Source organism: Balaenoptera physalus (assembly GCF_965194825.1).
Source record: "Balaenoptera physalus genome assembly, chromosome: 6".
In the NCBI taxonomy this organism is placed as follows: Eukaryota; Metazoa; Chordata; class Mammalia; order Artiodactyla; family Balaenopteridae; genus Balaenoptera; species Balaenoptera physalus.
In genome coordinates this window covers 86,319,410-86,343,668 of record NC_138885.1, presented here as the reverse complement: position 1 = coordinate 86,343,668, position 24,259 = coordinate 86,319,410, and positions in this window count along the sequence as shown.

Here is a 24,259-nt window from a genome sequence, read left to right as displayed (position 1 = left end):
GTGTCTTCTTCATAACTCCTAAATTATTCATTAATGCAAATCCAAAATCTAATCACTTTATTCTGCAGCAAAGTTGAAAGGAGAAAATTAATGCTATTTATTTCTTTAAAATACACTTTCTAGTTCTTTTGCTATTAATGTTTTTGAATACATATAATTTTGATATGCAAGGTTTCCGTGGCAGTTTAATTTTTTGAATAACAAAAGAAGGATGAAGACAGGATTCTACTGGTTTCTTTTACCTCTCAGAGAGTCCTGACTAATAAAGTGCATCTCCTGTAAACATGAATTTCTTTTTGCTGGCAGCAAAAATTCTGCTAATAGTTTCATATCCATTTCACACTTGTACATTGACTAGTTTATGGTATATCCTTAACTTGCATCTCCCCTCCTTCCCTGCCAGAGGGCTTCATAAACAGAATAAAGATAAGGCTGCACATTTCTACTTATTACTGTAGAATCATAACTACCATCTCAGGGCACTTTCTCCAAGGTGACCTTCTGGCCAGTGCTACCTTTTTGTGTTCTTGGCTCCGTTCACTGAGGAAGGAAAATCAGATATTGGTGATTGTTTTAACTATGTAAAGAATGTCTCTTTGTATGTGTGTTTTTGGTATGATTTCAATTTTCTTAAATTTACTGAGGCTTGATTTGTGACCCAAGATGTGATCTATCCTGGAGAATGTTCCGTGCGCACTTGAGAAGAATGTGTAATCTGCTGTTTTTGGATGGAATGTCCTATATATATCAATTAAATCTATCTGGTCTATTGTGTCATTTAAAGCTTCTGTTTCCTTATTTATTTTCATTTTGGATGATCTGTCCATTGGTGTAAGTGAAGTGTTAAAGTCCCCCACTATTATTGTGTTACTGTCGATTTCCTCTTTTATAGCTGTTAGCAGTTGCCTTATGTATTGAGGTGCTCCTATGTTGGGTGCATATATATTTATAATTGTTATATCTTCTTCTTGGATTGATCCCTGGATCATTATGTAGTGTCCTTCCTTGTCTCTTGTAACATTCTTTATTTTAAAGTCTATTTTATCTGATATGAGTATAGCTACTCCAGCTTTCTTTTGATTTTCATTTGCATGGAATATCTTTTTCCATCCCCTAACTTTCAGTCTGTATGTGTCCCTAGGTCTAAAGTGGGTCTCTTGTAGACAGCATATATATGGGTCCTGTTTTTGTATCCATTCAGCCAGTCTATGTCTTTTGGTTGGGGCGTTTAATCCATTCACGTTTAAGATAATTATCGAAATGTATGTTCCTATGACCATTTTCTTAATTGTTTTGGGTTTGTTTTTGTAGGTCCTTTTCTTCTCTTATGTTTCCCACTTAGAGAAGTTCCTTTAGCATTTGTTGTAGAGCTGGTTTGGTGGTGCTGAATTCTCTTAGCTTTTGCTTGTCTGTAAAGCTTTTGATTTCTCCATCAAATCTAAATGAGATCCTTGCCGGGTAGAGTAATCTTGGTTGTAGGTTCTTCCCTTTCATCACTTTAAGTATATCATGCCACTCCCTTCTGGCTTGCAGAGTTTCTGCTGAGAAATCAGCTGTTAACCTTATGGGAGTTCCCTTGTATGTTATTTGTCGTTTTTCCCTTGCCGCTTTCAATAATTTTTCTTTGTCTTTAATTTTTGCCACTTTGATTACTATGTGTCTCGGCGTATTTCTCCTTGGGTTTATTCTGTATGGGACTCTCTGCGCTTCCTGGACTTGGGTGGCTATCTCCTTTCCCATGTTAGGGAAGTTTTCGACTATAATCTCTTCAAATATTTTCTCTGGTCCTTTCTCTCTCTCTTCTCCTTCTGGGACCCCTATAACGCGAATGTTGTTGCGTTTAATGTTGTCCCAGAGGTCTCTTAGGCTGTCTTCATTTCTTTTCATTCTTTTTTCTTTATTCTGTTCCGCAGCAGTGAATTCCACCATTCTGTCTTCCAGGTCACTTATCCGTTCTTCTGCCTCAGTTATTCTGCTATTGATTCCTTCTAGTGTAGTTTTCATTTCAGTTATTGTATTGGTCATCTCTGTTTGTTTGTTCTTTAATTCTTCTAGGTCTTTGTTAATCATTTCTTGCATCTTCTCAATCTTTGCCTCCATTCTTATTCCGAGGTCCTGGATCATCTTCACTATCATTATTCTGAATTCTTTCTCTGGAAGGTTGCCTATCTCCACTTCATTTAGTTGTTTTTCTGGGGTTTTTTCTTGTTCCTTCATCTGGTATATAGCCCTCTGCCTTTTCATCTTCTCTATCTTTCTGTAACTGTGGTTTTTGGTCCGCAGGCTGCAGGATTGTAGTTTTTCTTGCTTCTGCTCTCTGCCCTCTGGTGGTTGAGGCTATCTAAGAGGCTTGATGGTAGGCTCTCTGTATGTGTGTTTTTAAGTCTTACAGAAACTCTGACTCTTTAGGAAGCTGATCATGTTCACCTTGTTCTTCCTGGTCTGAACCTTAAATTATATACAAATTAATGGCAGTTATTACGATTATTCTTTTTTCAAGTTGTAGTCCTGTCTTACTGCTCTTGTTTTTATTTAGTTATAATGCCAAAATACTTTTTATTTCATCTTGTAGTAAAGATTCCTGTAAACCATACTGGAATCTTTCATGGAATGATGTGGAATATAACTATAGACATATAGACAGAAATTCATATGTTGTGTATACTGTGCACCTCTGCTATGCTGGCAGAATGACAGCTCGTAGGGCCAGCCGGTAAATTCTTCCCCTCAGTAGGAAGAGATTGTGAGTCGAGAGTAAGACAAAGCACCATCCTTTACTTTTCACACATAGGGGATATGTATTATTCACTTATGGAAGAGTAAATTTCATACAAAGGCTTAACAATATAGGTAACGAATAACAAGATAATTACCTGATACTTTGTGATCTGTGTATAGCCATGACAAAGGAGTATTTATGTTTTAAACATACAAATAACAAGAAGGGATAATAGCATGACCTGTAACTGTTACGTAAATTATTCCTGGTCATGGCACATAGGCCAAGCCAATCTGAGAATAAAGTTTCATCTGCCCCAATGTTTGTCTCAGCAACAGGGATATGACCCACTCAGACCAATGAGAAACAATCCGTGTGAAAGACCCAGTCGTGGGGGAAACAAGGTCAGACTCTGGACTTTTCAGTATGATAAGTAATCAATTCCTTGTCCAGAGGTTAAGCAGTAAGCATTTATTGAGTCTCTATTTTTTAAAAATGCACTAAATCAAGGTTACTGTAAGTGACAATTATGATGAATCAGCAACAATAGTTGAGAAAGCATTCTATGCTACCGACTTGATGCAATGCTCTGGGAAGGCAATCAGGGACCCCAGGTATGTCTGTGTAAATTGTGGATTAAATAGTCCTTAAAGAGACAATTCATATAGTCCACAACATGAACAACAACATATCCCAGGATTTATGAACTTTACGACCTGCACAAAAGCCAGGTCTAAATGATTAATTTTAGAACTCAGCTGAAGCTTACTCTAATGTTTGATTCAACTTTTTATATGAAAATACGGTTTTGTGCAGCATAGTGGAGAAGGCCAGTTATGTTATATGAAATTGGCATTGTACTGCCATTTTAACAGTAATTGAGAATCTCCTTTTTTTCAATAATATTCATATTTCCATATTTTATAAAAGATGTTAGTCTTTTGAATTACATATACTCAATTTGAACAATGTAAACTCTCAACCTTTTCTTTTCAGAGACAGAGCGTTGAATATTTTGAGATTTGACAAGAAAGAAGTTTTTAATAATGAATTATAGCAAAAAATAGATTTGTATTAAAACAATTTTACTGACCACTTCTGGGTCTAAAAAATAGATTAAACTTTTGATTGCAGGACGTTTGTTAGTAAAGAGTTGTAGCGTAATTGTTAGTGAGCTTTCAGAAGCCTTTCTTGGAGATAATGTTTGAATAATCTATTGCCAGAATTTGAATAATTTATGCATGAACCAGTGTAGAGTTATAATTGCAATTACAATGTTCAGTTCAGTAGCAATGAGTTGCATTTGAAGTTGGATGCCGATTACTCTGTATAGCTTAGGTTCTGCTTTTCATTTCATTTTTAACAAAGGATTCTGAGTAAAGGGAGATGGCTCAGAGCTTGACAAAAGTTCCCAAGTGAAGTTTTAAAGAGTTTCTTTCTAAAGATTTTTATTTCATTTTATTTTATTTTATTTTATTTATATTCAAAGTCTGAAATCCAATCTTGCATGCTTCTGTGCCATAGAGATAAAGCAAGGGACTGAAAGTGCCCCTGGTTGGACAGAAAGGACTTTTCTACTTTTCTTCTGAAGGAGCAGCTGCTCTTATCAATAATTTCCTGAAGCAATAGTCCTGGAGTGTAAACAATATTTTATATGGATGACAGTGGAACAGAATATGTTATTGCTAAAATTTGTGGACTTCACTGTGGAGAATGGATTAACCCTGTATAACACGGCATCAAATACATTATATTTTCTGAATTAAATGAAAGGGTTAAGAGTTTTTGTATGATGGGAGTCTCTGACTCAAAAAGAAAGAATACAATAATTTTATTTTCACAAATATACAAAAAATGTTATATATCACATCACATTCTAAGTAATTAATATTACTAATCTTAGTGTTTGGTCAATCAATTCAAATTAAATTTGTAATGTGACATTGAATTTTTGCTTTCTTGAAAAACTAAAACTCTACTGAAGTGTTGACAGTTTAAGAGGGCTAATTTTTTTTATTTAAAAAGATGTCAGTGCGCCATGAATTATTTTTATATTCTCTGAACTCAACAAACAAACATTCATAAAGACTTTAATTGGTTTGACCAAAATTAAAACAATTTTAATTGTCTCTGGAGATCAAGCACTTCCATGAAAATCATTTGTTTCTAGAAACTTTGAGGTTTATTTTCACTCATTACAGTCAAGTGTCTACAGACCCCTTTCTCCAAATTTTGTTTACTCTTGCTACAATATAAGAACATTTCTTAATTTTACCATTCATATTAAAGATATTCTCAAATGGGGGTATTGACTAGGGAACTGAGAAATATAAAATGAATCTCAGAAGCAGAATTGTGTAACTATTCCATCATGGATATCCTAGCATATACTGAGTTGTAGATTTATGGACTTGAAAGAAAACTTGAGCTCGTTTAGATCTGTACCCCACTCTAAGCAAAAGAAAACAATACAGAAATCTTGTAGACATGTTTTGGCAAAAAATCTTAATAGCAAATCAAATTATACAGCCTTTTAAAATAACTTTTTCTTTTTTCATAAGCCTTACACTCAGGAATATAATTTATTTTTCGTATAACTTAGATCTATTCTCACCTGCTACTTTGTAATTTCTAAATTTATTTTTGAGATCATCAAAAGAATATTAAAGATGAGCTAATTCAGTATGAACCCCCCACTGGGATTGAGAAATTTAAAAATCAAGGGTGTAACCAAAGATTTATTTTATTTCAAATCTTATTTAATTAAAATCAGTTTTTATTTTTTAGGGACCTTCCAAAGAAATTTAATATTGTATTCTTACTTATTTCAATTTCTCCTTTCAAATGGGAATGAAAAAATAAGACAAGATTCGATTCTAACAATTATACCTTATTAAGCAAGTTTCAGAACTAATGTATAGTTTGAAGTATAGCTAACGATTACCTTTAGGAAAATATGCATTGCAAAATCCAAATTCAGTTGATAAAATTTGTTTTCAATGTTCTCTTCTTTAAAAATGATCAACAGAGATGAATCTATTTGGACTATAGTAATTTATAGTTGGCTAATTACAAGTGGCACAGGGTGGACTTTATAAAGAATTAATTTTGACTAAGCAACATAATGATGTAATCAACATTGTAAGATGCTATGTTTGAAGAGAACATACTTAAGAAAAAATCTGATTTTCACATTTATTTTATAGGAGTTAGTGGATAGGAGCGTGAACGTTGCAGTTAGACTGATCTGTCACTTAGTATGTGTTGTGGTCGTGGACAGATCAGTTGGGAAAGTCAATTTGCTCATCAGTAAAAAGTAGTTACCTGATAGGATTACAATTATTTTATTATATGTTAAAGCACATAGAACATTACCTGACCCATAGTTAACACTCTATAGTTTTTGCTATTAATTATGGTGTATATATAAGTAGATAGCATTTATTTTAGGTGAATTTTTCTTCTTTTCTAAAGTAGTGCCCTCTACTTGGAAATGTGGGAAACAGCAATTTTGATATAATTCTATAAAATTCTATTAAAAAAAGACATAGTCATTAGTCATGAAAATTATCTTTAATTGGAAAATGAAATCACATGCCACTGTTAAATGGAAGAATGATGTGGAATATTATAGTATATTTTTCTGAAATTGACATCTAAATTATTAAATATACAGGTTTTCCCTTGGAAAAAACTGTAGTTTGAGGTCTTTCACTAATTTGGGTGGTTTCTTTTTTTCCCAATTAGTCTGAATCAGTAAGGTTTTCCTTTGTTTATAAAATATCAGTTCATGACCAGGTGTACAGAAGGGAAGACAGTACTTTCTATCAAGAACTTTATGTATTCAATATATTCATTTATTTTCATTAATTATTTATAGAGGATTTATAATGATATATATGTACTGTAAATACATAGACATATATTTAGTATATAAATATACATTATATATAATTAAATATATCTGTAATATATAGTTATATATATAAATATAAATGAATAAATATATAAATATATATATGTATAAATTCTCCCAACAGGCTTGTGAGGTTGTCACATTCTTCTTTTATTATAATAAAGGAAATAGGAGCATGGAGAGCGATTAGGTTAATTAATATACGACAGTACTGGGATTTGAATCCAGGTTGCCCTGCTCTGAAACACATGCTATTTCCCAAAATACCATATTGCTCTCGTAGATAGACATTTTAGGCCAGTGATGCATGTTATAACTAAGGATGACTTAGTATGGCAAGACCAAAATGTCAGGAATGTTAGAGATTGAATTTATGTTAAATGACTTAAATATCAACCTAAAAAAACCCAAACAAGCTCAATAAATAACAACGGGCCAGTGTTTTAGTATTTATTAACAATCTTGCTGAGTTTATAAGTTTTCTGAGTCAGTGTTTACTAGCCATGCTATATTTTAAATCCAAATTACAGTGATTGAGCACATTAGATCATTTAGAAACACTTGAACAGTGTGTCAGCATCTCATGAAGAGGAAGTAGACCATTCTACATGAAATATTTGTTACTAAGGAACAGTTTATTAATGTTAATGTATTTTCAATCCTGTGGGTTAAAATAAATAAAAGATTTGACGTAAACTATTTCTAAAATAGGATGCCATACCTTTAAGCATGTTTCTATCCCTAATTCAAGGATTTTCAGGAGACCTAACTGGTGAACTTATAGGCTTATGTATATACAGGCATACTTCATTTTATTTCGCTTGGCTTTATTGCACTTTGCATGTATTGCATTTTTTACAAGTTGAAGGTTGTGGCAACCCTGCATTGAGCAAGTCTACTGGCTCCACTTTTCCAACAGCGTTTGTTCACTTTGTGTTTTTGTGTCACATTTTGGTAATTCTTGCAATATTTCAAACTTTTTCATTATCATTGTATTTGTTTTGGTGATCTGTGACCAGTGATCTTTGATGTTACTGCTACAACATGCTGAAGCTCAGATAACGGTTAGCATTTTTTAGCAATAAAGTATTTTTTAATTAAGGTATGTACATTGTTTTTTAGACATAATACTATTGCACACTTAATAGACTAAAGTATTGCGTAAACATAACTTTTATATGCACCGGCAAACCAAAAAATTCGTGTGACTCACTTTATTGTGATATTAGTTTTATTGTGGTGGTTTGAGGTATGTCTATAATAGATCATTCATAGAATGATATTCTAAGGATACTCTAAAATATTTCTCATAAGCAATATTTTCTAATATGATCAAACAGATATTTCTGTCAGGACTTGAAAGAGACTAGAAAACACAACTTCCTGAAGTTATGTCTCTTTGTATTTAGTCCCAGATGGCGTTCCATTAAGCTTTTTATATTGTATGCATTTAAAAATCTCTTTGGAAGATGGTATACCTATTAACTAATAAGTTACTTGATTGAAAAATGTACAGAAGTAATTCTAAAGGATATATTATATTAATATACATTATTTTCCCAGAAATAGAACAATATCACTGTAGTTTTAAAATGGATTGTTCTGAATTATGGGCTGTTGCTTCTGAAACCTGTAATAGCTTTATATAAGCTTATGCTTTACATCTTAGAGGAGCCTTTACACATGTGCCTCTTGTATAAAATAGGGTGGTGATAACTGCAGGTTATCACTGAGTGGAGGAAGTCTGCATAATGATTAAAAAAATTAGATTTAGGGTCAGCCACTTTCTAGCTCCATGATCTTGATCAAATTACTTGACTTTCTTAAAGCTTCAGTTTATGTATTTGTGAAATGAGACCAGATAACTACATGCTTAATTATTTAGTAAATGTCTGTTATCATTATGGAAATCATGGGTAACGTTTTCTCATCCATCATGGCAGGAGATATAAGCAGCTAATTTTCTAACTCTCAATTCCAAATGTGTCTGTTATTGGCCACATAAACCATTGAAGAATAGTAAAATGTTTGATTTTAATATAAGAACTTCAAGGTAAGCTTTTATTAAAAAAATGTATAAAGCTGTTTCTTTACAGCTGTGTATAATATTTACATAGTTATGTTCACACGGGTCCAGAACTGCATATCCATAGAGCTATTGGCGTCTCAATTGAGAATGTCTAAAAAGATTTTAGCAACAGATGCAAAACAGCTGCAGTGCTATTTCAATAATAATAATGGATGGATTTATTTTCTGTGGGCTCTCTTTTATACATTCTGAGCTGACACTAAGATTTAGAACACAAAAGAAATTAAATAATAACCAAAAAATCACATTTTCTTGGGTGAAGAAAACTCACCCAAGAGTTTTACTGTTGCATATGCAATAGTAATTAACTGTCAAAGTCTAGTGTATTCTTTAAGATCACACTGAATTGCAGTATCAGCGTTAGCACTGGACAGTAGGGTGAATGTATATCAAAGTTTACAAATTAGTTTCTCTAATAACAAACACTGCTTTGTAGTGAAATTTGGTTTGGATATCATTTTGATTCCAAACAAGTTTAAGAGGATGAATAATTTACATATTGATACTATTGACAACCCTTGCCATAGTTTGAATTTCTTTTAAAAAATTTGCTTCTTGGTTCTAAAAGATGCTCCAAATCTGAGATTTTGTTTAATATGCCTCAATATGAGATATAACTATAGTTAATTGTGAAAGTATTTATGCAGTATTTACTATATGCTGCTGGAGAGTAGAGAAGCTGCAAAAGAAGTGAAATGAATGAGTTCCCCAAAGAGTGTTCAGTGTAATTCAAGCCATGAAATGGCTTAAATAACTTCGAGGTGGCAAACCCTGTGATTCAAGAAGGATACTGGGCTGAGTAGTAACATGGAAACTAGAAAGGCATTCCTTTGGGGGAGGTAAATATAGTATCAGTTTTTGACAAATTACATTTCAGATAACGGTGGGATATCCAAGACGGATTTCAACGTGATGGTTGTTATATCTGTTTTCATTCTACTGGTCAACCCATTCAGTGATTCTGTATTTCATTTAATACATTATTCATATCTAATATCTTCAAATGATTTTTCTTTAAAACCACACGCTCTTGCTTCATGTTTATAAGATTCTCTATTTTCTCCCATAAGATAGTAATTCTGCTTTAAATTCAGGTTTTCTGTTTCATTAGTTCTGTTTCCTTAGGTGTAGTTCTTCTGCTTATTGTTCTTATTTCATAATGCTAAATACCTTGAATGTCTTAGTTTTGTGGAGGTGAGTGCTGATTCACTTCTCCTGAGAGTGTCATCTTCCTCTGCTTGCCATGTGCATTTGGGAGAGGAGCAAATTCTGTAGCCTGGGTCTGAACTCTTTGCCCTGGTTTGGGGAAATGAGCGTGATGTGTCTATAGGTGCAGTGTTTTTTTCTTTTTCTTAGTTTGACATCTTAAACCAAAGGAAATATTTGCCCTCCTGGTGTTTGCCAGGGTTTATTTAGCTGATCTGGCTGGCTGAGCAGTTGTTACCTTTCTTGTTCAAGACCGCCTGTAAAAATTTCCTAAAAATTTAAACTTGGTTAAAATAGAAGGTTTATTCAGTGTAGATTAAAACAGTTACTTCTCTTTAAAATATTATTTCTATCTTTTAAAGGATTTCCAGTTGAGATTTATCCTATAGGAAATAGGATGTAGTGAGTTAAGTAGAAAGTGTAGGTTTGCATTTCACAGTCTTCTGTGATATGTGATATGGCCAAAATTTTTTGACAATAAAGATGAAATTGTGTAAATTATCTCTGTTTTCCCACACTCAATCTAATTTACTTTTTACGATTTCAGTATGTTGTTATTATATATTTGTCTCAGTTACTTTTAATGAGCCATTTATGTCTATCTGCCTGCCTGTCTGTCTGTCTGTCTCTCTGTCTGTATCTATGTATCTATGTATCTGTCTATCTATCTATCCATCCATCTATCTATGCTGCATTTATCTTGATACCTATGATTGATACCAGCAGCAAAATAAAAATTCTTTTAGTCCATTATATCATGGAATATTAACTTGCTGTTATAATGCTGAACTTTGGCCACAATTAAAAATAGGAAAGTATTTTAAAAGACAAATTGAACCATTGATGACAAGAATACTTGACAGCGTTGTAAAGTCCATCATACTTTGATTTCATTTCTGAGAAATTGCTTCATGGTGAGTTGTGTGATCCTAGGACATGTATTTTTATTCATAAATTCAAACTTGATTTTTGACAAATATAAAAATTAGCTCTCCTAACCTCCGGTTCTAATTCATACTGATGGAACACAAAATCTTGTCCTCAAATTCAGTAATGTATTTTGTAAATAACATTAAAGTTGAAATATTTTCCCTTTTGGATAATTTATTTTTCTTGTTTAATTTATAGAAGATCCACCTACTGGAGTATTAGAAAAAAATGACAGCATAAGACTGTGGGATACATGTTTGAGTCATGATATATAATTGACTCCATTTAATAAATACCTATTAGTGAAATCATCTAAGTGATAGACATTTATTGATAACACTGTCCAGTTCCCCTAGAGAAACAAAGATGAATTAAAATACTGTTTTCTAGCTTTTTGTAGCAAAAAATATATACACAATAAACTGATACATTTGTTGTCTATGATTTTGTGTAGTGTTAAACACGATCTATATCTCCTATATTTACTGTCAAGTTCCAAATTATGATAGAACATTTAGAAAGATGACCTTCTGTACTCTAAGATACTTTCTACATTTAGATATTATATCTTTAAAAATTACTGGAAATATTATCATTTAATTTATTTAGTATTAAGCCCTTTTAAAGACTTGAGACAAATGATACTTTTAAAATTATACATGTATGCCTGGGGCTTCAGGTTTTGAAATCTAATAAAAAATGTTTAATGCTAAATAATTTAAAAACAAAAATCATTCACAGATTAATTAGAGACTCAAGCTAATTATTATGTACATTTTATTACTCGACAGACAAATTGCTACCAAGTCAGCCTGTTCTAGCTGAACAGCTATTGTAAACCCTCATAATCTGACTTCATTATGGAGACTGCCACATTCACTGGTAAGAGTGTTTCTGCTTTGTTGGTTAGTGAAGCTGTGATACTTCAAAGCTAGCAATTAATTTTTGGTCAGAAATAGGCCTTTGACCTCCCTCTAGATGGAAACAATAAAAAATTTTAAAGAATAAAAGGAAATAGTATACTGGTTTATTTAAAATATATGACTTGGTGCTCGTCTGTGTTTGGTGTGTTTGAGTTGGAGAACAAGCTGTACATTAACATAATTATACATATTTTTTAAAGAAGAGTGTTCTTAGGAAGCCATCTAAGGAAATAGCCTATGACAGGCAACATTTAATCAAGGTAAGCTCTTTAAGATTAGTTAAATTTGCAGGGGCTAGTTGAGAAGTCAGTTGTATTAATAGTTTGAATTTATCTCCAAATGATGGCAGGGCAAGAGTTAGTTGAGATAAAGAGGCTCAATCTGCAAGACAGAGATGGAAATTGTAGGCAACTCAAAGATAACTCAGGCAAAGGGAAATCCAACGATGGAAGAAGAGAAGGGAAAAGAAAGTAGAGAGGGCAGGACTCTTGTCTCCTTTGTCTGAAATGCTTTTTGTCTCCTTGCCTAGCTGCCTAACTCCTTTTTATCCTTCAAGTGTTAGCTCAAATCACTTAGTCTTATTTCTGTCCTCACTCTAGTTTCTATTCTGTATTCCCACTGCACTTGGCACAAACTAATATTTCTGACCTTGCCTGGAAATTTTTAGTTATTAGTTTCTTTAACCACCTCTGTCTTGAGACACAGGAAAGTTGTCTTGTTTATCTCTGCATTGTCACTACCCAGAAAAATGTCCCATACATAATAGTTGTTGAATAAATACATATTTGTATTTCTCCAGGAAAGATGGTGAATGGATTTTTTTTTTCATAGCAATTACGTTTTAATCAGAAAGACAGACAGTAATTAAATAAAGCAAGAGATAAGTTACTATCAAGATAAAAAGAGACTACTGTGGAGGAGAGGGGTTAGTCATTAAAGCAATGTGAATTCCTAAGAAGGCGGGTAATAATATATCTATAATAATCATAATAAAACAAGGCACATGATGGACCTAGAGTCTGTCATACAGAGTGAAATAAGTCAGAAAGAGAAAAACAAATACCGTATGCCAACACATATATATGGAATCTAAAAAAAACAGGTTCTGAAGAACCTAGGGGCAGGACAGGAATAAAGATGCAGACATAGAGAATGGACTTGAGGACACGGGGAGAGGGAAGGGTAAGCTGGGACGAAGTGAGAGAGTAGCATGGACATATATACACTACCAAATGTAAAATAGACAGCTAGTGGGAAGCAGCCGCATAGCACAGGGAGATCAGCTCGGTGCTTTGTGACCACCTAGAGGGGTGGGATAGGGAGGGCAGGAGGGAGACGCAAGAGGGAGGAGATATGGTGATATATGTATATGTATAGCTGATTCACTTTGTTATACAGCAGAAACTAACACGCCATTGTAAAGCAATTATACTCCAATAAAGATGTTAAAAAAAAAAAAGAAAAACAAGGCACAGTAGTATAGCGTATAGCTACTGATCATCTGGGTAATTGCTGTATAGTACAATGACTTTCTTTTTCCTTGAGCTTTTGATTTCTATTTTTATTTATTTTTTTTAGGTCTCCTATTTTATAAAACATTAAGGTGAGGGGGCGGGGAGACACAATTGCAGAACTTTTATCTTAGAGTTGATCCAATCTAATTTCCTTCACTCTGTAGGTGATGAAATTGAGGCTCAGAGAAGTTACCTGACTTACTCTGGGTTTCACAGCTAGTTACACCTAATTATAAGTAGCTCATCCCTGTGGATTTCCAGTGAGTGGTGCATCTCTGGGTTTTTAATTTATAAAACCCCAGACCTGAACTTTGATGGTCTCACACGTGATTAACCCTGAGATATCCCAAGTTCTCCAGGCTCCAGGAATTGGTGAATGGATTTTTAAAAGTCTAAGTTGTGCTCTGGATATTTGCAATTTTCGAATGATAGTTAGCTGGCATTAGAATTATTAGACAAGTAGTAGCACTTACTGCTCATAAATGGAAAATGTAGGGAGAGACCTGGAGCCTTCATAAAAATGTGAGTCTAGAATTGATTACGAATGTGGTGCTGAAGGCTGACAGCAAAGCTCAGGTAATAGGCACAGCTGGGTTGTTGCAGGTGTTTGCAGAAAGGGCTAATCAAGGGAGTTGCTTAGCAAAGCAAAGGCAAAAACTTTTCTCCTAAACCTTAATTCTAAACCTCACATGCAAGGAGGAATGATATCTGTGCAGACTGTTCCAGGAGTTTATAGGAACTAACTACTAAATGTGCAAATGGGAGCTTGTTTGAAGTTTCGAGCAGAGGAGCATAGCAACTTGTATACCCTTCACTAAAGAACCGTGCTCCGCTGTGAGGGAAGGTCATCCTCTTCCACTGAGTGCACAGCCTGTACAGATGTGAAATTCAAGGTATCTTTTTTTCAGAATGGTTATTCCTCTTAGAACAGAAGATCTTAGACAGAATTAGAAAACATAATCTAAAATGGAAACCTTACATTGTAGGATCTTGTGGAGGGAGAAAGGTAAAACTAAAGGGCCACGTTAGAGAACCAAAATAGGAGGGAGGAGGAATATTAGACCCAAGAATCTATCTAACAAGCATGTGGCTCTTCCCACAGAATTAGCACTGGACTTTTGGAAGGAGTTCATCATAGCATGTTCTACAGATCAAAAGGAATAAGTCACAAAGCTGGAAAGAATGAGGAGACCTTCTTTATATAACAAAACAGAGCATCTGGGGCTTAGCAGCTCCTATGAAGTAGTATAAGCATGTTTGACTTGGCCAGTTGGTAGCTGTGTTGTGGGTATTAATATCCCCATTTTTCAGATGAGGAAACTGAGGCACAGAAAGTTTAAACTTTTCCATGTACATATGGTAAAGTCACATTTGTCCTTAGGCAGTAGGGCTTCAGAGTCTATGTTCTTTGTCACTATTCTATGTCAGAAATCAAGGTGGTTTTAATAAGGATGAAAAAGCAGAATTAGGAAACCTAGCTTGATCACTCATTAAAATTAGCTTTCTAATGCATATATCCTAAATTGAAGTTATCCACCCTAACATTGTCCGAGTTGGACAGCCACAGCCTTGTTCCCAGAGGTTGAGCCTATTCCATAAAACATTCAACACAGATGAGTAGAGAATGCAAGTGCGTGGAGGGCAGGATGCCCCGAATGAGAGACCAAGGCTGACCAGGTATGCGCAGCTTTTTCTCACAATCTCTCTAATTTGATAAGTAATCATTCCCTTGAAAAGTATAATGGGATGGAGGGTGTACTTTCCTAAGGAGTGGGAATTACTTCTGCTTTATGGAAATGCTCACAGAAAGCACTTAGATATGATGGGTTGGAACATGCAATCAGAATATGGAAAAGCAAATCATATTTTATTGAATTCTGAAATAGGAAGCAGAATTGAATATGGTTAGGTGTGTGGTCTCCAGAGGCAGCAGGCCTATTTTGGATTCTAGATCTACCACTTATTAGCTGTGTGGTCTCAGGCAATTTATTTTATCTTTCTCAGACTCAGTTTCTTTATCCTGAAAATGGAGATAAGAATACCTGTCCTTCGGAGTTGTGACATTTTATATGAAACATCTATTGAAATTATGTAGTCCAGCTCTAAGCCTTTCGGGTGAAGAATCTGACAAGTGGCTTTCTAATTGGGGTACATATTCCTCCTCAGAAACATTGCTCTGCAGGCTTAGGATTCAGAGGCAAGGCCTGACTGCTTCTTGTCAATGTGAGATGTTGAAGAAGTAGCTTTTTCTAATTAACTCAAGATGGCAACCTCCCAAAGCTGTCTGTTTTCAAGATTGTAGGTATTTCATTTTCATTCTGTTGTGATAAAGAGGAATGTGGTGAAGATGATCGGAATTACCTCCTATTATGAGCTTGTTAATTTGTCTGCTGTAATTTTCTAAGCGTTTTCTTGGAACACATCCAGAAATTTATAAAAGAGATCATCTTCCATTTTATACTGTTACAGGCTGTGAAACAATAACTAATTTGAGATAATAAGTATTGTAGCTTATGTAAACATACATAAATACAAAACATGCTGGAAGCAAGTACACCACCAACCAAGACTAGAGAAGCTATATTTTTAGCAGAGTTTACTCTTGTATAAGATGAGATAAAGGTATGGAAATATGCTAAGATGTTAGTACACTCATTGCATTAATCATTTGTCCAATAAGTATTTATTAAGTACATCATATGAAAGAGAGATACCAAATATCCAATTCAAAGATAAAGGTGCATATATCATACAAAATCACAGCAGCATCAGATGAAACAAACTGCTTTATTTGTACTAAAATATTTGCAAAAATTGATTAATTGCATTATGAGACACTTTCATAGTGCACCGATGCTGATTGAAATACGGCTGTGACTATTGCTGTTTGTTTTATTAGATTAAATAGGTCTTTATATTTGGACTGGTATATATCATAGAATCATCTGTAAGCCTCCTTTTATTTCAGTTCTATAACAGATTCATTTTTAAACTACTTTGATATAATTTCAAGCTTTTAGAAAAGCTGTAAGGCTTCTACAAAAAACTCTCACATACCCTTTAGCCAGATTCACCAATTCTTAAAATTTTGTACCTTTTTTTTTTTCTTTTGGCTGCACCGTGCGGCATGCAGGATTTTAGTTCCCTGACCAGGGATTGAACCCATGCGCCCTGCGGTGGAATCACGGAGTCTTAACCACTGGACCTCCAGGGAAGTCCTAGTTACCTTTGTTTTAATCTGAAGTATTTTTGAATAATTTCCAGAAATTTTGCTTTTTACTAAATATCCAAGGACATTGCTAGAAAGATTTGTGCTGAAGAGAAATCTGTGAGCCAGGTGTTTAAAATCTTTAGCAAATGAAGGGTACATATCAGTGATCAAGAGGACTAGGAATGTAAAACCTATTGGTATTAGTCTCAGAATTTCTAAAAATAATGATCTCTATATCCCTGGGTTTGTCCTGTTATCCAGTCTTTATTGACTTTGTCCATTGACAGGGCAGAACTTCAGCCACCACTCTGATGGGCTACGTCCTAGATCTGTATCTTTGCAAAACTTTGTTATTGCTAACCTGATAAATTCAGATGTTTGCTTCAGATCATAACTTCCTAGCTTTCTTCCTACCCACTTATTTCTTCCTGTCTTCTTCCTTCCCTGAATTCTTTAGATCCCATGGTTCATCATATCCATGAATAGTCTCACAACCTTTTCTCATTGTCATTCTGTTTTGCTAACCTAATAAAACCCCTGAACTGGGTAAATCCAACTATCCACTTTCTTTGTGCTTAATCTTATGTTTTGGGCAGAGGTGAAAAGATTATTGCTACTACAGATTCATGGTCTCCAACTTCATCTATGCTCTCCTCAGTTCCGGGCAAGCCCAGCTACAATCTTCCTTTCTTCACTGTGACCATTGAAAATCTTGTCTTGTCACTTCATGGACATATTTAGTAATTATCTCATTTCTCTTCTGTAACTTCAACCTCTACCCTTTTATAGAATCCTTCCCTTTAAAATGTAATCCGCTATACTCTCACATGGGGAGGGGACCCTCCTGTAGCCCCTGTGTATTCAAGATTTTCAAGTGCATCTACCCACATATCCCCAGCTAAAGTCTCCAGGACCCACTTCGTCCTTATTGGAATTATAAAATGAGAGTCTTGCCTGGGCTGAGAATTCAACCTTTTATGAAGTTCTGCTGCTCTTAAGATTAGGTCCCGAGCCTGGTTCTCAGTACAATAAGCTCTCCAGTTACAGAAAGTTGGTGATTCTTTAAAATCTGATAAAGCAGTTCTCTGGATTTCAGTACTTTGCTTTCAGTTGGTGATTGATTGTCCTGAATTAGTTATTTCCTTTCTTCAAAGCATCACTGGTACTCAGCAACAGCTATTCCATTCTGGAGTCCTTGCAAATACTATTTCCCTCACACCTCTCAAATGCCAGAGATACTGTACAAGTTAGTGCATACCCTTCAACATGTGTCCTGTTCCATGCACTCCAGGTAAAAGTATAAACAATTACACTCCTACAGCATGTCAGAGATTATCAATATTACATCCATCACCAGTGATCGTGGGTCCATTACCAGCTGACTGGTGGATAATCCAACTTAGAATCCCATAGAGTCAGCTTCCTAGGATAATTCTCACTACCAATTTTCTGACTCAACCCTAAAAACAGAACATGAGGCAGATTCAGTTGTACACCATTTTCTGAGAGATTCAGTGGTACATCATTTTCTTTTAAAAAAAGAAAACAGTAGGGAGTGAGAGAAGCAAAATAGCAAAGAGGAAAAAGCTGAGCTCGAATAAAGTCTGGGCTTGACCTAATTCACGGGGGATCACACCACAGAGTTATTGCCAACTTGAGACAAAAAGGCTGTCCTATTGTACCATACACCTGTTGAACATTGACTCTGTGCTGCCCCAAATGTGAGGTGCCATCAGCCAGAGGCAATCCTCCAGAGGAAGGGAGTAGTTGTTAGCAGCCTGCCCTATGGCAAGTAGGCTAGCAGTAGCCTGTTAAAAGATGCTGCTACATGGATGCTTCTCAAAAACATGATATTGAGAGAGAGAAAAATAGATACAATATATAGTACATACTGTGTGATTTCATTTATGTGAAATTCAGAACAGGCAAAAGTAATACATGATCAGAGTGATGGTTGCTGCAGGGTGAGGAAAATACACTTATGGGAAAAATGAGAGTTGGAAATGTTTCATATCCTTATCTCTGGTGTTGCAGAATCAGGTATGGACTGGGGATGGGAGATGGAAAAAGTGCTAAATATTTGGGTCCTCACTCAAAATGTGATTAAAGATTTGTGCACAGGGTAGAAAAGAGGAATCCTATGAGTTGAGGAATATCATTTTGACCACTGCCTCCACCTAAATTGTGAGGGAATTTTCTTTCTTGCTTGCTTTCCCCCTGAATAATCAACGTGTTAATTAACCCTACACCTGTTGCAGTCCTATTGGATATAAGACCTTTTCTCTTTGTCTTCTTCATTTTTTATTTAATTTTTATCCCTATTTAGTTATGTATTTTTCTATTCTTCTGCTTTTCCAGCTGCCAATTCAGAAAACCTTTCTCTGGCATGGCTTTTGTTCCAAACTCTTTCCCAACACTCGATATTGTATTATATGAAATATGATTACTTTGAGTAAGCCCCATTGGAGCTGCTCCTTATAAAAGCAATTTATACGGTTATAAATACATCACTTAAGTTTAAGCACCCAGTTTTAACAACTCATGCTGCTCCCCTGGGACTCACAATTCACTCAGAGCCTTGCATGTCAGAAACATTGAAGCAAACATGTACAGCATAAAAAGTGTCTATCCACACAAACCTTTATCCCTCACACTGTTTAAATATTGGTTGAATACATGGATGCCACAACTTTATTTTTTACCAAAACATTTATTTCAGTCATTCCATATATTCACAGCATTAGAATCAATATATGAGTTATGCTGTTGTGTTCAGAAGAAACAATTACAAACTTGTGATGAAAGGAGGAATAATGCAGAATTCACACATTATTACATGGTGTGAAAAATGATACTGCTGTATATTGCAGGAACATAGATTATCTTAAAGTTCATTGGTTACTTTCATAATCCTTTTTCCATCTTTGAAGAAATGTAAAATAGAGATTTTAAGCAAGAACCATAAAGTAAGAATAAAGAAATTATAAAAATAACTTAGAGTCACCTTTGCTATTTTGGTATAAACGCATAAATTTCAACTGAGGAAAGACTTGTGAGATATTCTGAAAGCAAATAACAAAGAGCTTTTTATAGTACTGATGATTACATTGATTTCTGGCAGCTATCAATTATAACTGATGTCCACTATAATCCTGATTGATGTTTAATGCCAGTCATTTCCAATTACTTTGGTTTAACAAAGAAAAAGTTCTTATGGAAATGTATTTACCTGCTTGACAACCCCTTTGGCAGTTTTCCGTATTATGAATCTGCTTTTGACATTGTCTGTGTGTCTTTTAGTATTTTCATTGTATCCTACTCTCTACTCTCTCCCTTTTTTTCATTCCCCATCTCAACTTCTTCATGTGAACTATACAAGGGAAAACTTGACATTCCAGGCCTAAGAAAAATATGTAGCTGTCTGTCCACTAACAGATGGTATTTTATACCTCTGTCTATATCTAGCTCTATATCTATCTGTCTGTCTATCTATCTATCTATCTATCTATCTATCTATCTATATTTCTGACGTGTAAAATTAGAGTTTTAAGTTTTGTATACTTATGTACTTATATATATGTACTCATATATATGTGTATATGTGTATATATATACGTGTTTATGTGTATGTGTGAGAGAGAAGTTGCAAAGGGTGTATGGGAGAACTACATTTTTTCTTCTTTTTTTAAAATTTGATGAAGTGTTATTAACATTTTTCTACATGATTACTCAATGATTATGACCATAAATAACATGGTCGTAATTTATTGCCTGGAAAACACAGGTGGAACCTTGAAGCATTTATCATCTGTGGCAATCCACAATGTGTTTTATATTACCAACAAGATTTTATATGTCTGTCAGTTTGAAATGAATAGTACTGGAAGCCCTGATGAAAAAACATTATCAAATAATCCTTCTTGAAAGAGAATGAGAGAAAAAGGAAGATATTAGAGTTCTAATCACCTAACTTTAGTGGCTTTGATATATTTAAAATCTGCAGTGCTAATTTGGTACAAAGTCAAGGACACTGATGGGACTGGTTGGAATTTTCATTGTGACACAGGTGAAGGATTAAATCTTTTCCTTCTGTTTTGTGTGGTGTCTTTGGATTTGATTGATTGATTGGTTGATTTTCAATCTAAGTTTGAACCTTTCTCTCTAAGATCTCCAATCATCAGATAAGTTTTGCTGCAGTAACAGGCTACTTTAAAATTTCAGGGGCTATGGTACAAATATTTATTTCTTTTTTGCACTACGTGATCACTGGGGATCAATTCTGACTCTGTTCCACCTTGTCAGAACTCTGGACTCAAGGATGAGGAATCAGCCACTACCCGGAACACTGCAAGTTCTCATGGCAGAGAGAAAAAAGTATAGTGCACTGGCGCTTACAGCCTCTGCTCAGAAATGCTACTCACCACTCTGCTCATGTTTCATTGTCCTAAGCAAGTCATATGGCCAGGCCTGATTTACATGGTGTGGTATGTAATAATCCCCCAGGGAGGGCAGTGAAAAATATTTGTGATCAAAATACAATCTACAGTGGGTTCTTTTCATTCCAAGGCAAGAAATAAATGGGCTTGGAACTTCTTTCCACTTAGCAAGGTGTCTTATAAGGAAAAAAAAGCCCAGGAATCATCAAAGCTCTTTATCTGTCTCTAGTTAAGGTAACTCACAATCTAACTCAGCTTCAGATGTCAGGAGAAATTATGCCGTAATAAAAATGCAATGTTGCCCGTTATCTCCTCCTCATACCTTTCTCATAGACTTTCAGTAGTAGTAGGTGGGGATTTGGAAGTTCTCTCTCTTTTGACCTTGGAAATACAACTAATCTGAATGACTATCATTCAGCTTTGCTGGAGTGATAAATAAACCCTAAAATCCCAAGGCTTAACACAATAAAGGTTTATTCCTTGCTCAGACAAAATATGATACAATTTGACTGTTTATCTTAGGCTGGCTTCCCCAGAAAGCAGACTCTGAGGTGAAGATTTGTGTATATGGAGGTTAGTGGGGAGAAGTGGGGGGAGCCCTTGGAGTCAGCACCAGTGGGTGAGGCAAGAAAGTAGGATTGGGCAGAGGGAAGAGTTGAACTATAATGCTGTCTTACCAGAGGCCTCAGTTAATCTCACAGGAAAATCTGGAGCTGGGCTAGTTCTTCAGGGTTGTCTTACATGGGGATTGCGGGCAGGCTGTTATACTTCTGTATTGACCAGTTATTAGGTGTGTGCTACCCCTAGAGAAGGGTAGTAGTCTTGGCAAAGAAGCTCTCTTCTGCTGAGGGAAATCTCCAGAGTTCAGCTCAGCTGAGAGCAGTCACCACTGATGAGGGAATCTTGGTGGCACAACAGAGCATCCCCTGTGATTGTCCTCCTCCATTTTTATAGGTGGACCATTGAGAACTCGTGCTTCCTAAACCTGCCATGGCAGAAGACAAAGGAGCTAGAGGTCTCTACCCACCTTTCATTGTCCCATACCAAGTCACATGGCTCTGAGCTAACTGCAAGTGTGGCTGGGAGAGAGAGGAGCACAAATGTGTTCATTGAGTGCTAATAATCTCTAACACACTGCCTGATTTACTAGATGATAATTTTTGGTGCCTGAAAGAACTTGTTTTCACCAAGAAATGTTTATTGTGCAGGTGAAATTTATGTAACATTCTTCCAAATTTAGGGACTGGGTTATTTATTTGGATTTGTTCTATTTCAGGATTGCTCTGTATAAAGGTAATGGATATTTTATTTATCACCTCTCTCTTTCTGATTCAGAAGAATGCTTGTTGCCATCTGGAATCACAGAGAAAAGAAATAACTCTTCTTCTGAAATCACTGTTAATGCCAAGTATATAAGTTGCAGTGTCATACTACAATGAATTTAGAGAATATAGTAGAAATTTTTGTTAGGATGTAGTTTCATCTGCAATATGAAAGTTTGTTTCACTTACATAATAAACTGTAAGTAGAAGGTCCAGGTATGGCAGCTCTGCTCCATGAAGTCCAGGGACCCAGGTTCCTTCTGGTTGTTGCTCTGCAATCCTTAGAATGTTACCCTTGTCTGCCGTGTCCCAACATGACTCCCCGCCAGGTCCAAGTTTAAACTGGCAAGTTGGAGGAAGGAAGAGAAAAGGGTCATCGTCCCTCCTTTTAGGACACATTGGAAGTTGCTTATATCATTTCCCTTCATATACTATTGGGCAAAATTTAATCATATAGCCACACATAGCTGAGAATTGCAGCCTTCATTCTAGGTTGCCATGTACCTAAGAAGAGGTGAAAGGATAGTGTGGATAACTATTTTGTCTGCCATGGTGGCCTGGAACCTGTCAGTTAACACCAGGTTGGAGACTTGATTATGTCAGGGGTCTCTGTTTTCTTCCTTTCTAAAGGTGGAAGAAAGGCATTTATTTTTCCCTCTTTGGGGTAGGGCCACAGAAAATCTACTTATTTGTGATGGAGTAACATCAAACAGCAGGGTCATTAAACAGCTCATTAGAACATAAAATAAATATTGTATTTTTGTTTCAGTTAAAAATAGAGGGCTAATTCAGATGCACTTAGAATATAATTATTTTTTATCAGTATTTTTATACTTTTAAAGTAGTACAAAAGTGCACATTATTCTTAATTTAAATTGACAACCACTGTGTTACTTCTAGAATAGTATATGGATGATCTTTGTGTCCCTCCAGGGAACTAGAGAGTCAGTTAAAACATCTTTGATGATGTATATTGATTTTATTTGGAGGTAAGAGTTAAATACTTTTCATAACAAGGGCTAAACATAGGGAGAGTGGGAGGGGAATGCAAGAGGGAGGAGATATGGGGATATATGTTTATGTATAGCTGATTCACTATGCTATACAGAAGAAACTAACACACCATTGTAAAGCATTTATACTCCAATAAAGATGTTAAAAAAATAAAATTAAATTAAAAAAGGGGCTAAACATATCATACATGCATTTCATTGAATATATCAAGAATGGTGGTATTAGTTTTAAGATTACATTTTTTTTTTTTGTATTTTGGCTGCACCAGGTCTTAGTTGCAGCATGCGGGCTCTTCTTCCTTGCAGCGTTCAGACTGTCATTAGGGCATGCATGCAGGATCTAGTTCCCTGACCAGGGATCGAACCCAGGCCCCCTGCATTGGGAGCATGGAGTCTTACCCACTGGACCACCAGGGAAGTCCCAAGATTACATTATTTAATGGAATATTAAAAGTATTTTTTCCTTTTCACTACAGATTTCATACATATATATATATATAATTTACTGACCTTGGCATTATTCAAACTTGATTCAAAATTAGAAGAAATAAATTAATAGTTTTTAAGTTCATAAATGTGCAGCTTCTTTATGTGACCTGATAGAACACCTCTAATTTTTCCCTAAAGATAATTGTTTTTAGAGATCAAATATAATTCCAAATGTTCTATATTGGAACTCTAAAATTTTTGAAGAAGTGACTTTTCAGGTGCTTGGCATTAGTGAGAAAATTTTGAAAGCAGCTTTTCTGTAATCTTGAGTCGGTTCTGATCCAGCAGGGATTACTATGGATGCCAACACCATGGGAGCCCTGGGGACAAGTCCTGCTGTGTGCTTGCTGGCATCCACTGGATTTTCTTGGAAGTTCAGTCAATCTTGATAAATATGATTTCTTCGCAAAAGAACAAGACCTGCTTGTGCTCCAGGAGGCTGTTGGGACTGACTTTTCTTTCGGGAAAGTTGATAGGGGTCAAATTTTATG